The sequence below is a fragment of the Hesperophylax consimilis genome, chromosome 13 (genome assembly GCF_061612785.1).
Source record: "Hesperophylax consimilis isolate HC1 chromosome 13, BYU_Hcon_1.0, whole genome shotgun sequence".
NCBI lineage: Eukaryota > Metazoa > Arthropoda > Insecta > Trichoptera > Limnephilidae > Hesperophylax > Hesperophylax consimilis.
In genome coordinates this window covers 1,139,079-1,155,707 of record NC_142848.1, presented here as the reverse complement: position 1 = coordinate 1,155,707, position 16,629 = coordinate 1,139,079, and positions in this window count along the sequence as shown.

Below are 16,629 nucleotides of genomic sequence, written 5' to 3'. Positions count from 1 at the left end.
CTCATTACATTCCTTGCAACATGCGCGATGTACATCTTTTGCGTTGTTGATTGTCAATATTTTAACAAAAATCGCAAACGACCCCCCTTAGCTATATTTGTCGTCAATTGAGATTCTTTAATGTTTTCATCCTGTTCAGTGCTTAAAGGTTAATCAGAGTACAAAATACTGATTTCATCTTGACTTATATAACATGTAGTTTCTATTAATAACTACTACTGGAGACGTTAATTCATACTGTTCCTTATTACGACATATTACGAAAATTCAACAACGTGAGTTTTTGGCATCAAGTCTGTATATTAATTACATTTACAAAATTATAGGAAGATTTCCGTTGCTTTTTGGCAATATTTCACAAAATTCATCAATATTAGATTCCAAAAAGGTTTCCGTTGACAAAATAATTAATATTAGTATATTAAGTATTACGTACGTAGTTTAATATCTTGATGGTTGTGTTGTGAATACGAATGTCTCATGGAACGACTCGAATCCAATATAATAACGCCTGCAGAATCATATTTGGATACAGAAGATTTAGCAGCGCATCGATATTGTTTACGGAACTCGGACTGAATGCATTCGTCGGTCTGATGAACCTCGGGTCACTGGAGCCAGAATACGGCTAATGGCCTCCGCTAACACGGTATAATGGTGACCGCAGCCTACCAGCACCAAGCGGCACTCCTGAGTGAGCGCTGGGCCCAAGCTTACTCAAGACCACGCCCTACATAATTATTCTAATGGCTTATTTTGATTTATTTCTAGATATTCTCCTATATTTTAAAGTTCATTGAATTCACGTAATTATTGTTCATTTTAAGATTCTTTTGTATTTCTTAACATTTTTTTTCACAAAATTTCTGTTTATTTTCGTGAATTACTTCTGATTACTTCAGACTTACTCGGGTTTCTTATATACATATCTATTATACAATCGATATTTAAACCAATACAGGACGTGTGGGATTGCACCACCCTCCCCCACATCCTCTCATACAAATTATTATTATGATCGAGTATTTGATATCGTTTATTTTTTTGTAATAAAATATGCTCATTAAAAGCGTAATATAATATTTTTCTTACAAAAGAATTGATTTATTTTACAGAGTTATTTTCTAACCTACCTACTTATTTTCTTATAACACTATTGAAATTCTAAAAAAAAAGTTTTTTAATTTGTGTATGTAACCGCATTCCCGAAAAGAGTAAATATGACAAATGCCATAGCGCATTACTTTAGTCAAATGGATTAACAGAACAAACCTCTTAAAAAACATGAATGAGAAAACACGAATTTGCGTAATCATGAATCACAATTAATTATTATCACTTTGGTTATTGGTTTTAGGAATGTTTGCAAATTGATTTGTTTGATTTATACGATAAAGAAACATACATTTTCAGACCGCCGAGTAATTATTTTGATCCCTGAATAGCATTTAAAATCGCTTATTTGTTCATGTCCTAAACCGTGGGTGAGTGAAAAGCTTTATAACAGGTAACTTTGCATAATAGTAGGTCCCCAACAATGTACTACTCCTTGAAGTGTTTGTAAATCGACGTGGTTTTCATTCTGCGTACTTGAACATAAAATGAGAGATTTATTTTCCATTTCGACGTACATTCAACAACTAAATATTCTTTTTTAAGTTTTGGAAGCTTTCTAACTAAAAACGTTGTGATTTTTGATCAAACATGAGAATTTGGATTCCTGTTGATTTTATTTTTGCATTCAAATATCGTGAGAAGTCTGGGAAAGAGGTATTTGTGTGTTCTGTGATTGGGCCCCTGTGGCAAGATTTGAAATCACTTCATGCTTATTATAAAAATACTCATTTCGGCCTTTGGTGTGAAATGCCATTAAGAAAACAAAATCATGTTTCGAAAATTGGATGTACGAAAAATTATTTTATTTTAATTAATTAAATAATAATTCCATTTTTGAAATATGTATTGATTTTTAAGTTTAGTAACAGGGTTAATTCGAAATGTAAATTTCTGATCTTTTCTAAAATGTTTGTATTTGGAAGCCAATAATCGTGAGGCATGTTTATAATATACATAAACTTCATATTATAAACATGCCTTACGATTATTTTTTTTTGAGAGCCAATAGTCGTGAGGCATTTTTATAATATAAATATATTTTAAATACTTTCAACTTCACAAATCCTACAATTATAGAAAAGTTAAGCATATTATATTTTATTGTCAATTTAAAAGCTTCGTGTAATATAAAATAATGTTCACTTTGAAAATTGTTAAAAATCCTACTAATTTCTTGGCGCCAGAACTTAACTATCTAGGTTGCTTTTTTGGCACCGGGATTTCAAATTTTTTTTGTGTCACTACCCCACAAAAGTTCACTGCTCCCAACCGTTTGGAGCCAGGGATACTATGGCATCCCCAATTGGGGTATGTTGTGATACTGAAGGTAGTGAGGAGAGGAAGGAAATGGGGAAGAGAAAGGAAGGGAAGTACCTGGATATTCAGATCTGGTCACTTAACACGGATCAAGCCATTTCAACTCTGAACTTTTCGATTCTGTATGATGGTCTTACACCGGGGCGATACTGAGAGTATCTTCCACTCTGAAATGAGACAAATTAATCAAATAAAATTGACTTACTCACGCCGGGATTTGAACTCGCAACCCTCTAGTCGAGAGATTTTTTTAAGTATGAAAAAAGGTGATATTTAACTTAACGAAAACGGGCCCGATATGAAGCGACAATATTTAACTTAGCGAAAACGGGCCCAATATGAAGCGACAATATTTAACATAGCAAAAACGGGCCCGATATGAAGCGACAATATTTTAAATCACATGACGTCGCTTTAGTCGTCAATCCCTTAAGTGAAAGGGGTTTGATAAAGTTGTACTTAAATCCGTTTATTGATTTTATTAATAACATAATATGTAAATAACTTACACATTCAGAATCGACTTGTTTGTTCTAAATAAAGGTAAGTCATCATATTTTTCGATGAAGTTTTAGGTTATTACTTGAAACTTAATTATTTCAACATTTCACGACATTCCTTTCCATCTTACGATTTGGCCAAACCCTCGAACAGAATTTTGTTCATTTGGTTTCCAAGTCGAGGTTGTTCCTTGCTGAGAATCCCCGCCTTAGTCGTGTCCACCCGCCCTACGGTAGGGCGTTCGTTACCTGGCTGTTGGTATTAGATTACCTCCTTAAGACATCCACCCCTATTTCCCCCGCCCTACCCACCCGGTCACCTTTTCTTTGTTTTGTTGACTTTCACCGCTCTTCCCGAAGACTTGTCAGCCACGTTTTTTTTTATTTTGAATAAAATTACCAATTATTTTGTGTCACCCTTATATACTTACACGAAGGAACCGATACTAACAAATAATTGATTTATTATGAAATCAGCGGCACAGTGAAGCCTAGATACTAACGCGTTTTAAGGCTCCATAGAAATCGTTCAAAAAGAAGAAGGTTTGAAAGGTAGATATAAAATTACGAATGGCTAAGGGCCTACGCTGATATAAAAAAATAAGCGGTCAGTAAAAAGTATTTAATGAAGGATTACTTATTTAAAATTGGGCAACAATCTCTAAGGCATTTTAAAGAAACACTCTGATTTTTTTCTTTCCTATAATATGTTAAATAACTGAACCAAATGTTTTTACTATAATCTCAGATTATACTTTGTGATATTTTTTTTCTATTGAAAGAATTTCATATAAATACTTATTCAACTCGGCAAATGTACAAGTGTAAAATATCAAAAATAACATATATATTTGGTAAGAACTTAGGTGTTCGAGGGAAGCATGTTATAATTCTGTAGAAATTCAGAATGAAAATCAAAATTAAATTGTGAATGGTAATAGGTGGGTGTTATTAAATACATTCTTATAAAATTAAATATCTACAAATGTTCACCTAAATATGGGTTCAAATCGCTACACGGCTTTGTAAATGAAAAGACACAAAATTTTAGAAAGCATTAACATTTGCATCATATTTTGATAATGATGTAAATATATTTAAAAATAAATTGTTATGGGGAATCGAATGGATAGCGAGAAAACTAAACCGTATCGCTGCGGAAGAGCGATGTCGAGGGTATTAAACAGGTAGGTATATGTTGGGTTTTGAAATGAAAATTAAATTAGATCATACCGTTATGAAATTTATCCATTTTCTACATTTTTCTAACCATAAATACTTTAAAACTATTTAAAATATAGTTAGAGTGCTTTTATTCGGATCGAGAGTAACTATTGTTACTTAAAGGATTAGTAAAAAAGTGTGTGGCACCTTCAGTATATACTCAATTAAGAATTGCGCATTTCTTAGATTGCCAACCCTGGAATTTTTCCACACACTTCGATTGCTACACCTGTTCTCTGCTGACAAAACCTTAGCAGTTCAAAATCACAGACTGGCATTTCTTGAACGAAAGCCAAAAACATTAGACCACCTCTGGACTGACGGACGACGAATCCGACAACTCAAATAGTGAATAACACAACCATTACCTGATATTGGAGACTGAATTCTTGGAGAATTTCGTAATCGGGAAACATCGTCCTATTCCGGACACTCGCGTGCTTTTATAATGGAGTTATTTTTAACAAGGCCACTCTTACTCTGGAAGTTACACTACTTTTTGGAAATTCAGCCTACATTATATTGGTTTCTGCTGTTCATCTGTTCAACTGTTCATCAACTACCGATTACATAAAGGTTTCCCGATTACGAAATTCTTCAAGAATCTAGTCTAAATATTAGGTAATGATGGAGTTATTCACGAGTTGTCGGATCCGTCGTCCGTATATATATATGTGTAAAGCGAACTCTGGAGTGATTTTATTTTGTTATTAAATTTTTCTTCGAGTTTATTTTGAAGGCCTCCATTGACATAAGTCAACAATATTTATTATTCATGTACCCGGGTCAGTATTAGGTACACTTATTTAATAAGAAATCTTGGAGGTGAACTATTCTATTACGTCCTTCAAAATTGTATACGTAGCATACACCCTGCAGAATATAGAATATAACTTTAGGGTGCCCCTGTAAAGCTTTCAATTTTCAAAAGAATATCAAGAAATCATGTTATAAAATGTACATGAGATCGTATTAAATATATATTGCCAAAGAAAGGTGGCAAATTTAGATTTAATACGATTTATGTATTGTAACAAAGTCTAATGACCTAAATTCGAGATTTTGATTTCATTCTCGAAAAAGAAATAAAAAATTTAGAAGCGAAAACGTTATTAAAAATATTTAGTTCTTTTCGGGTAGGTGCTTCTTATTGGATAATTCTTTACCGCAGGTAAAAGCCACAATCTTTCATCCCAATAAATATTTTTGCGTACATTAGGCATGTTGAATATTACAAGTGACCTAATAAAATTGAAATAAAATGTACGAGAACGGCAGGATTAATTTAAGAAACTACGACATTATTATCTCTTTATTAACAAAACAAAAATATACCATTGTTTTTAGTTTTTATTTTTTGGTTCCGAATTGCAAGTACATGCAATTTTACGAAAGTGCGGTTGTAATAATATGAAAGACGCTGACTATATTTATGTGTAAATTCACTTCCAATAAGATTGCTTCACAGATTAATATTGTTCATACACCACTAATGACACTATTATTGGAACAATATATTGTTAGAACGTTTAACATAGTTCATTTATGAAGAAGATAATATCAACACGTTTCAACCATACACGAACATATACCTACGAATACACAGAAAATAATAATGTAACGGTCATCACAGCGATTATCATCAATATGATATATTACAAGTATAAATATTATATATTATAAGTTTCAATAAGATAATCCAAAATAAAGATAAATAAATGGTAAGATAAATATTACCATTCGTTATTTCGGCTACTGGCATTATACCTAGCTCTCTAATTAAAAATTTAGGCGTATTAGATCTATCAAAAAAATTATATATAAAGATGCAAAAGTCGGTCATTTTGAATACATGTAGGATAACAAAAGATTTTTTAAATATTTATGTTGAGGGATCAGTAGGATTTATAGGCCCTGTTAGAAGTTCTACCGAGCCAAACCCTCTGATATGAAAATATCTGGAGTCGGTGAATTATTTTCCCATTTGATCTCTGGTGAGTTGACGTGTTGTTCTTGTATTGTTTTGTATTTATTTTGCTTATATAATGCACTTACATAATGTTGATTGACTAGATGATCATTTGTGGAAAAGTGAGTGGAAGGGTTAAGTTTTTTCTTTGGGGAAGATTTAACCCGGACAACTAAATCGGAAGTTTTAAAAATGAATTTAAGTTTTAAACAGTGTTTTTTGACAATTAGATGAATAATCAGTGAAAAAAACTTTAGCTGAAATTTTTGTATCAAGGCCGGTACCGGTGTATCAGAATAGTTTTGAGTGTAATCGCGACTTTTCCGTTGCAAAAGAAATTGATTTTTCTGACATAATTATAACTTGAAAAACGTAGATTTTTGTTGTTGCTACTGATTGGTAAAGCACGTGAAAATGTCAATATGTTCATTCACAAGGTTTGAAAATGATTGATTTCTATTGCCCCACTTCAGAAAAGAAGAAGAATAGAATAGTATTCCAATTGACCGAATTTTTCAAGGTGAGTGCAACAACTTATGCTATATGAATTTTTCTTTAGAAATATATTTTTTAACTAAATTTATTCAGACTATCACTTTCTCACTGTTTTTTTCTTTCCAAACGGTGTCATATTCCGTTTCCAAATTATGATTTCCAAATCAGTTTCAATTTTCTGCACCAAGCTTAAAAATAATAAGATATTTTTTCAAATCTGTAAGTATTAATTATATTACGTAATAAGTATACTTTTGATCTGTCTCGTATATAATCCAACCTAGAGATGATGTAAACCATCTTGTCCCATTAAAGTACCTTCAAAAACTTTGACAAAACCATTCTCTCTAATATAGGATTGTTTTCTTGGGTCTTAGACCACTCTTGCTTAAAATGTTATAGGTACATTAATATCTCGAGCTCAGATTTGTAGAGCCTTTCTAAGTTTGTAAGCAGAAGGAAAAATCCGATAAAGCTGGAAAATCCATCATTGTCTCGATGTTGTGATTTTTAAGCACGCACTCCATGTCTGAAATTTATTATTTTCTCCTGTAATTTTTTCGTTCCGAGGGAGAGCACGAATATTCTCGAACAATCTGAAATTCCGTCCTCGTCATGTAAACTCTCGTTAAAGTTATTTGTGAAATTTTATATTTTTTTGTGAATCACTCGCTATAAAGTATAAAGTTTATGGTTCCATTCGATGAAAAAACATCGAGATTAGTCCACAAAAAATGTGATTTAAGTGAAAGTTTTGTTGATAGAAAGTTCGTAATTTATGTTTACAAAATACGATGATTTATGATCGGATTTTTGATTTGTATTTCTGGAATTGATTTATGGGCAGTATTGTAAGTATACACACATAACTAAATAACAGTGGTTAGGTCATTTTCATTGGTCCACACTAAGTATTACAGCCCACTCGAAGCAATCTAACTTAAGAAAGAAATAATTGGCTTTGCCATGTTGTTTGATAAGTTGCAAAGAAATATTGATTTTTATCTTGAAATGAAATAAAATTAGTTAGGAGTCTGGCAATTAATTATATTTCATTATACTTTCTATTTTATTTCAAACCTCTTGAAAAAATGAGGTTTGTGTTTATTTTGGAAAAGTATGTACCTAGAAGCGGATACATTTTCCAAATAGGTAAGTTTTTAGATTCTCACGGCCAAAAGCATTTTTGTTGTTTGTTTTTGGGGTGTTATGCCGTGTTGCGCTAACTCCTTCTTTAGCCGACGTTTCGGACAGCGTTGCAGTGTCCATCATCAGGGCAGATCCGGTAGATCCGAAGATGTGACATCTTTGGATCTACCGGATCTGCCCTGATGATGGACACTGCAACGCTGTCCGAAACGTCGGCTAAAGAAGGAGTTAGCGCAACACGGCATAACACCCCAAAAACAAACAACAAAAATTTTCCAAATATGTTGAATTTTTCCTCTTTTGTTGAGTTTTTTGATGAGATTTTGATATATCTAAGAAATACTGTTGATTTGTATGTTTTTATAATTTTAATAAATTGTAAAAACCCCTTTCTATACCAAATTATATCCCACTGCCATACATTTTTTGCGATAGCAATATATCGCTAACGCCTCACAGACCGGAAGTGGGTAGTTACGTGACTAAAATAGGGGTTAGTTTAAAAAATGTATAATTCTTATTTATTTGTATTTTAATGTAATGTTAATAACCTAGTAATGTTCCTAATAGCATAAAATGAAAAAATAAATGTATTGAGTGAAATAAAATAATTAAAAAAAAAATTAAACAAACGAAACAAATATGCAAATAATGCAATTAAAACAAATAGCATTTTGACTGTGCAAGAGAGTTGCAAGCACGCGCATTCAGCACGAGTTGACCTGCACGCGTGTTATGTTTGCAAAAACCTACTGGATAATAAATATGTAGGTGTGTGCACTTGGCTGGTTTGATGTATTCATCGATCGCGTGTCCTGCAACGATTCTCCTTGATGAAATGCGCTGTCGTCCCGTTGTAAAGACACAAACAGAGCTTTTGTGCAATAATTTATGTCTTAGAAACAACGCGGTCTCTACTGAATGCACGAACCTTTGTAAGAGTTAAGTACTATAATTCTGCAAAATCCCTTTCAATTTTCATTTTAATCTATGCAATAGAACCTGCATAGAGTTCTGGCAATATAAGATTCACCACAATTGTACCACAATTTTGTAGGTCAGTAAATATTTGAGCATCATTTCAGTAAGAAAAAACGTGGCTTTTCAAACCTGAGTTATTTGTTAGTTATTTTAAATCCGAACCTTACCTATCTATCAACCTACATAAAACATTAAAATTAAACACTGCACGGAATGTAGGTACAGGATGGCTATACTACAATATATTTTTGGAACAGTTTTCTTTTATTTATTTTTGAAGGTTATACAATAAGAGAAAGATCCGGGGTTCGATACTCAGTTGAGACCTTTTTATTTTAATTTTGTTGTGTCTTGTATTAAAAGTATTATCTTCATCGTCATTGAAATATTAATTTAACATAAGCCTACTTACAAACTTTATATCCTTCTAGAGTTTCTGTTCGTTTTACACTGTTATCGCAAATGATATATTATTTGTGTTATATTTATACCGTTGATATTAAATAAATGTATGATTTATAAAACACTATTAAGTTTCTTCTTTAACAAACCTAAAACCTGATAGAGAAAGTAACAACTTTGCGGGAATTCGAATAGATCAACCTCATAAGATTACATGTTGCTGACTGAAAATGTTTACATGATGTATTTATGTTACACCCAAGACAAAAACAAATTAAATCGTTAGCCATGAATACAAGTTCAAAAAAGGAGTCGGAAAATTTCTCCAACTTAAGTTCTGGCTTTGAATTACCTACAGTCAAAAAGCGCGCCCCATTTCTACTTGTAATGTTGGATTATTTATCAGACCGGTAGGTTTCCACAATTACGTCAGTTACCGCTGAGCCGGTCCGACCGCTGACAAAACATTATTATGGAACAGACAGAAATGTCACTCTCGTTTGTGTCCCAATTCTCTACACTGCCCCGTCCCTGGGTATCTAGAACCAAGTACCTAGTAACCTGGTATACTAGTAGTTGTACCTAGTAGGGGAGGGCCCTTCTCCCTTCCATGTGAAGAGATGGTAGTTATAGCATACTGGCAGTTGAACAGAAAGGACAGAATGCCGATAAAAAAATTTCGCTTATTTTGACAGAATGGTTAGAATTTTAATTAAAATTATACAACGTTTTGTTGGAAGAACTCCATGTTATATTTTATTTTTTGTATCTTGTTCTCTTTTATGTTATGTTTAGATTTAAAACATTATCTTCTTCTTCACCGAATAATATTATGTTGATGGGTATAACCTTCAAAAGTAAATAAAAGTGTCGTTCCAATAAAATAGAAAGATTCATTTAGACTTATGGAAAAAGTCAATTGGTGTCCCATATAAATAAAATAATGATATGTTTATCCGAGGCACTATCTTTGTTACAAATAAATTCTTTAGAACTTTGTATTATTTCAAAAAGGTAGCAGCCAAAAATTTGGGAAAAACGGTTGAAGAAAATATTGTTAACTAGCAGTTAAAAACCCGCCGGTTTTTGATGCTAGGCCCTGCGGACGGCACTTGGTTGGGCTTCGCCCAGTTTAAATGATACTAACAATAGTTACATTTAATACATAGATATTAGGTCATTTACAGAGAGAGGGTAATAAATAATCACATGCTCCATTTAGGCATAATAAGAGTGACAGTTGTTTGAATAAATGAATTTTTACGTATTTGTGATGGATTATTTCAAATGAAACACTATTATTTTGTTTATTTTGTTTATTTAGGAAAACTAATAAGGCCATTGATAATTTTATAGAGATATATTATATCTGCGGAGTCTCTTCTAGTTTTTAATGGCTTTAGTCCATAATATTCCATCGAGCTGTTAATCCCGTGGTTACCAATATTCATCTTAAAATTTAAATGATTGACAATTTTTTTTTGGATGGCTTCAATGCGCTTTACATATATATTATATTGAGGATTCCATATGGGAGAAGCAAATTAAAGATGACTGCGAACATAAGAAAAATACAATATTTTAAGTGTTTGAATATTATTGAATTCTTTTCCAATACGGAATAAGAATCCTAACATTCTAAGGGCTTTCTGCACAATCATATCAACATTCGCCTCGAATGTAAGTTTACTTACTTGTCAAGCAGAACACCTAGGTCACGAATTTGTGTAACCCTTTTAAGTAATTTACTGGCCATGTGATAGTTATGTTCAAATTTTATTTTGTTCCTACTGAAGGTAATAACATAACATTTTGAGGTGTTCATGTTGAGATGATTGATAATGCAGTAGCCATCAAGTTCTTCTTGTAATTTATAACAGTCAATAATAGAATTAATAGGAAAGAATATTTTCATATCGTCGGCGAAGAGTAGAATATTTGCATAATTAAAGCATTTTATAATAAGGTGAAATCCTTGAGGCACACCTGAAGGTATATTTACAATCTCAGATATGAAGCCATTAATAGTTACTCCTTGAGTGCGCCCATTAAGATAGGAGACCAGCCATCGGTATAAATCCCCGTGAATTCCCAGAGCTAGAAGTTTATATAAAAGAAGACTGTGATCAATTTTATCAAATGCTTTAGAGAAGTCTGTATAGATTACGTCAACTTGGATTTGATCATCCATAGATTTTGAAATATTTTCAGTGAAAATTGCAATATTAGCAACTGATCTTTTTTTCATGAATCCATGTTGGTTAGCAATTATTACAGACTGGAAACAGTCATACAGTTGTTCATGAACTATCTTTTCAAATATCTTACTGAATATCGGTAATTTAGATATTGGACGATAGTTCCGGACTTCATTTTTCGCCCTAGACTTAAATACTGGTGTAATATGAGCACACTTCCAGCGATCCGGAAAGACACCTTCTTTCAATGAGGATTAAAAGAGCAATAATAGGGGCTTCGAGATTACCTTGCTACACATTTTGATAAAGAATGCCGGAATTTTATCGTTACCTATACCCAATGAGCAAGAAATAGTATCAATTATTTTTTCTATTTTTTCTTTGAAAACTGATACCAAAGATATGTTAACTCGATTGTCTACGTGATAATTGGTAGAGTGAACATCGGAAACAGTTTTTTTGATTAAAAGTTGAGACGAAGTGCTGTGAGAACATGTTGCATATTGCGAAGGGATTCACGGCAGTTATGTCACCCAGTTTCATAATATGCGGTAAAGTCCAGAAATGTTTCGGGTCACGGGATATATTAAGTTCGGCGTTTATTATAAATTGTTTAAGACATTCCCTAGACATTTTCTTTTGCCTTGATCGAAGAACACAAAATTCGCGGTAGTTCAAAGGATTTGACCACTTTTTCCACATTTTGAACACTTTATATTTTTCTTTAGTGAGTTTTATCAGTGCTGGACTAAACCAATAAGCATAAGAGTTGTTAATATGAACTTCCTTTGATGGGACGTTCAAACGAATAATTTCATTTAAAATAACATAAAAACGGCCAATGGCATTATTAGTTGATAGGTTTAAAAATTCTGCATCCCAATCAATATTATTGAGGATGTTATTGATCGTTTCAAAATTAGCATTCCTGAAGAGATAGATTGTCCTTTTGCTGTCCACCATAGGGGTTTCCAGAGTTATATTGATGTCAAAGATAATATTTTTATGATGTTTACATTCAGGTATGAGATAATCATCAGTATTAGACACATTAACAGGGAACGAACTAAAAACAAGGTCTAGGAATGTACGATTATTATTCGGGAAGGTGCAGTATTGCGAGAGATCAGTAAAAGAAAGGGTGTCTGATAGTTTGGAAATAATTTCAGATTGATAACCATTCATAATTTGCATACTGTTACCGTTACCAATAGACCAGTTAATTAGTGGTAAATTGAAATCACCTGATATGACGAAATGATCGTCGTGGTAAAGTTCTCGAAGTACACATAATTTATCCATGAATTCATTTATGCTTTGAGAGTGATTGACTGCTGGTGGTATATAAACACAACTTAAATGAATATTTTTGAAATGCTCAATCGAAATAGTCACCCAGATGTCTTCAGCACTCGTATTCCAGTCATTTTGTTCGTGAGCTTTGAGGTGCTTCTTCAACGCAATCATTACTCCACCTCCTCATTTTTGCTCATTGCGATCCCGCCTAATACCAGGTAACGGTTGTCAACACCTGAATAATGGGACTAGTTTCATTTTTGCGTATAAATATTTTTCCGTATTTGATCCATCTGAATTTAAAGTTTTTATCCTTGCTTAAGGCTCTAATTATAATTATAATTATTGGCTACATGTCTACAACTGATATTAACTGTTATCGTACCTAATATAATTAGCTAAGGCATTTGATACAGTATCTCATCCAATCCTTCTAGCCAAGCTCAAAAAATCGGAATAAAGAATAAGGCATTTGATTGGTTCAAATCGTACCTCACAGACAGAAAGCAATGTGTTAAGCTACCATCGCATAAACCATCCCATTCAACTAGCATTAACTTTGGTGTGCCACAGGGCAGTGTACTCGGTCCCACACTTTTTCTCATTTATATCAATGACTTATGTAAACTATCTATTATTGATGGCAATATAATCACTTTCGCCGATGACACTGCCCTAGTACTAAAAAGTAAGACATGGGAAGAAACATTTCATAGAGCGAATCTAACATTGCAAATTATTAAACAGTGGTTGGATGATAATCTACTCACCTTAAACATAACTAACGAAATATATAACGTTTAGTCTTAATATTCCGAGTCAGCCTTCAATCAATCATACACTAAAAATACATTCTTGTAGAGATAACTCTAGTTGTCTGTGCAATCCACTAGAACGAGTAGATTCCATTAAATATTTGGGTGTAATAATTGACAATAAACTACGATGGGAAGATCACGTAATAAATGTTACAAACCGTATACGGGAACTGGCATATATCTTCAGGTCATTACGAAATATTCTAAATAAAAATACACCAAAAACGGTATATTTTTCTTTATACCAATTAATTATATCTTACGGTATAGTAGTCTGGGGAGGATGCTCTAACACGATATTAGATCCATTAATTAAAGCTCAAAAATTGATAATGCGGACTATTTACAAAGTACACTATATTCACCCCATGAAGGACTTATTTAACGACTTCAAAGTACTCAACATAAAATCCTTATACGTCAAAAACATATCCTCCTACTATAAATTCAAACATACGAAAAAAAATATTTTTGAATCGACCCATAATACAAGATATTCCAACAAATCCAATTATACTATTCCCCCAATAAAAACCTCAATGGCACAAAGACAATTTAACTTTCTTGCTCCAAAAATATTCAATAATTTAACGTTAGAAATAAAATCAATAGCCAAATACGACAGTTTCTGGAAAGCGCTCGGGGATTTTTTGATGTGTGATTGTTATAGTGTTAGTAGCCTATTCCAAGACTCAGATAGAGGTGTATATATTGTTCATATGCGTGAGGATGCGTCATATGGGTGTATGTATACATGTGTTGTTATATATATATATAGGTATGTCTGCTGCTATATACACATGTGTGCTTGCATGCACACATATTAAAAATTATTTATTTATTTATTGACGCCCTATTGGGCTTTTAAGTACATAAAAATTACAAATTTCATTTTTAGCAACAGTATAAAACAAACAATAGAAAATCGAAATAAAATATAATGATTTCTTATACATTATTTACATTTAAAAAGTGGTAGACTAATTTGGCTTTAAATGTATTAAAGTTTAAATTAAATATGTCAGCGACATCACTTAGTTCATTGCCCAACCTATGTATTCTTTCTAACACAGAATTCGTGGCGAAGTTATTGTTGTAGAATAAAATATTCCGTCTAGTATATTTTGGAGGTATATGTAAAGATAGCAAGTTTATAGTGCCAGGGCAGTCTAACCTTGAATGCACAATTTTATATAATAAAAGAAGATCAAATATTTTTCGCCTTTCAGATAATTTCAATAAGTTAAGTTTACTGCGTAAATTGACATAATTGATTTCAATAATAGGAATACCAATTTTGAAATTAATAAAACGTAAAAATTTATTTTGAATTTTTTCAATTTGTAAACAATGAGAGTTGAAATGAGGACACCAAATGGTTGCATTGTATTTAACCTGACTTCTAACCAGAGACGTGTACAGTAATTTTATAGTTTTTATGTTATTAAAGTCTTTAGCGATTCTGAGAATAAATCCAAGCATTTGTAATCCCTTACTGGTAATGCTATTAATGTGATTCAATAAGCGTAATTTGGAGTCAAAGATAACTCCAAGGTCATTGAATTCAAAAACTCTTTTTAGATTGGCATTGTTAATTGAGTAGTCGAATAATAAAGGGGTTTTAGATCTATGGAAACTGATCGTTTGGCATTTGTTGATATTAAGATGTAATTTGTTTACGATGCACCATTCATAAAGTTTATTTAAGTTAATTTGTAGAGTTAAACAATCAGAAGAATTACCGATCGATTAAAACATCTTTAGATCATCGGCGAATAGAAGAAAGTGAATATTATCGAAAATTAGTGAAATGTCATTAATAAATAGTAGGAAAAGAATTGGTCCTAGGTGGGAACCTTGGGGGACCCCACTTAAGGCAAAAAAGTGTAAGAAGTTGTGGAGGTAATTTTTACAGATAATTTTCTGTATGATAAGTAACTTCTAAGCCATTCGAGAAAGTTGCCGCTTATTCCCAAGTGTTCTAATTTTTCCATTAAAATGCGATGAGAAACAGTATCAAAGGCTTTGCTAAAGTCAGTATAAATTGTATCAACTTGAAGACCCTTGGACAGTGTATTATTATATATATATATATAATTATGTACATTTTTACAATCTAATGCTAATTTACCTATTTCTCCTTTCTAATTTCTATCTTCTACTTTTTATTACAATTTTTCCAAAATTTTAGCCACATCTATAGTTACTAATTTCATATGTTTATACTAGATTTCATACTTCATACAAAGTAATTACACTCAATTGGTCACCATGAAACAGTCAGCCGCCTAGTATGGTGATTCATTATATCTACTTTATGTAAATTTCAAAATAATGTAACATGTATTAAATAAATAAAAATTTGCTCATAGGAGACTTGCAGTGCTTAAATATGTGTTACAACCGTCAATGTCTATAAGTTGAATCAATATCGTATAGTTTGTCACAACAATTAAATATAGTTATAACAAAGTTGACTAAAATAAAAGATTATTACATATTGATTAATTGTACCCGTGTTTTTTTAATAAAAGGAGGGTAACTGTGCGATGAGATTAGAAGTCGGTTTAATTAAAAGGTGTAAATTTTACTCCAACTGATGGTAATTCTTTACCTACAACTGTTACTGTATATAATAAAGTTTAAAGTTAGATTATATATACACCTTCATCAGGAGAGAAAAAATCTATATATAAAAGTAGATTATTACAACATAACGCCCCTGAGGTGTTATGTCACAAAAGCGGCGCTATGCAAACTGTCCAATTAATAAATAAATATAATGTTTACATTTTGTTGTGTACGTATGCATTGACATACAACGGAAATAGATAAAATAATGTTATCCGATTTGTACTGGACGGGAGTCGGCACAAGACTGTAGATTTGGGCGCCGGTTCCAAACCGTGTCTTCAACCGATGAGAATGCTCCTTTATGGCCGATGATGATGATAGTAGTGTAAATTGATGAAAAATCTGTCTCCCGCACCCAGTGCTTGGTGAATGTTGGGTACTGGGTGTGCTGTCGTCTCTGCTCGCTCCTGGCGTTGGCGGTTTTCCAGAGTAGGGCCGGCTGATCTTGAGGAGGTAACGCCAGAAAGTTTGGAGCAGAAGACTTGGCGAGGTGAGGCAGATGGTGGGCAGGAGTCACTTGTAGATAATAA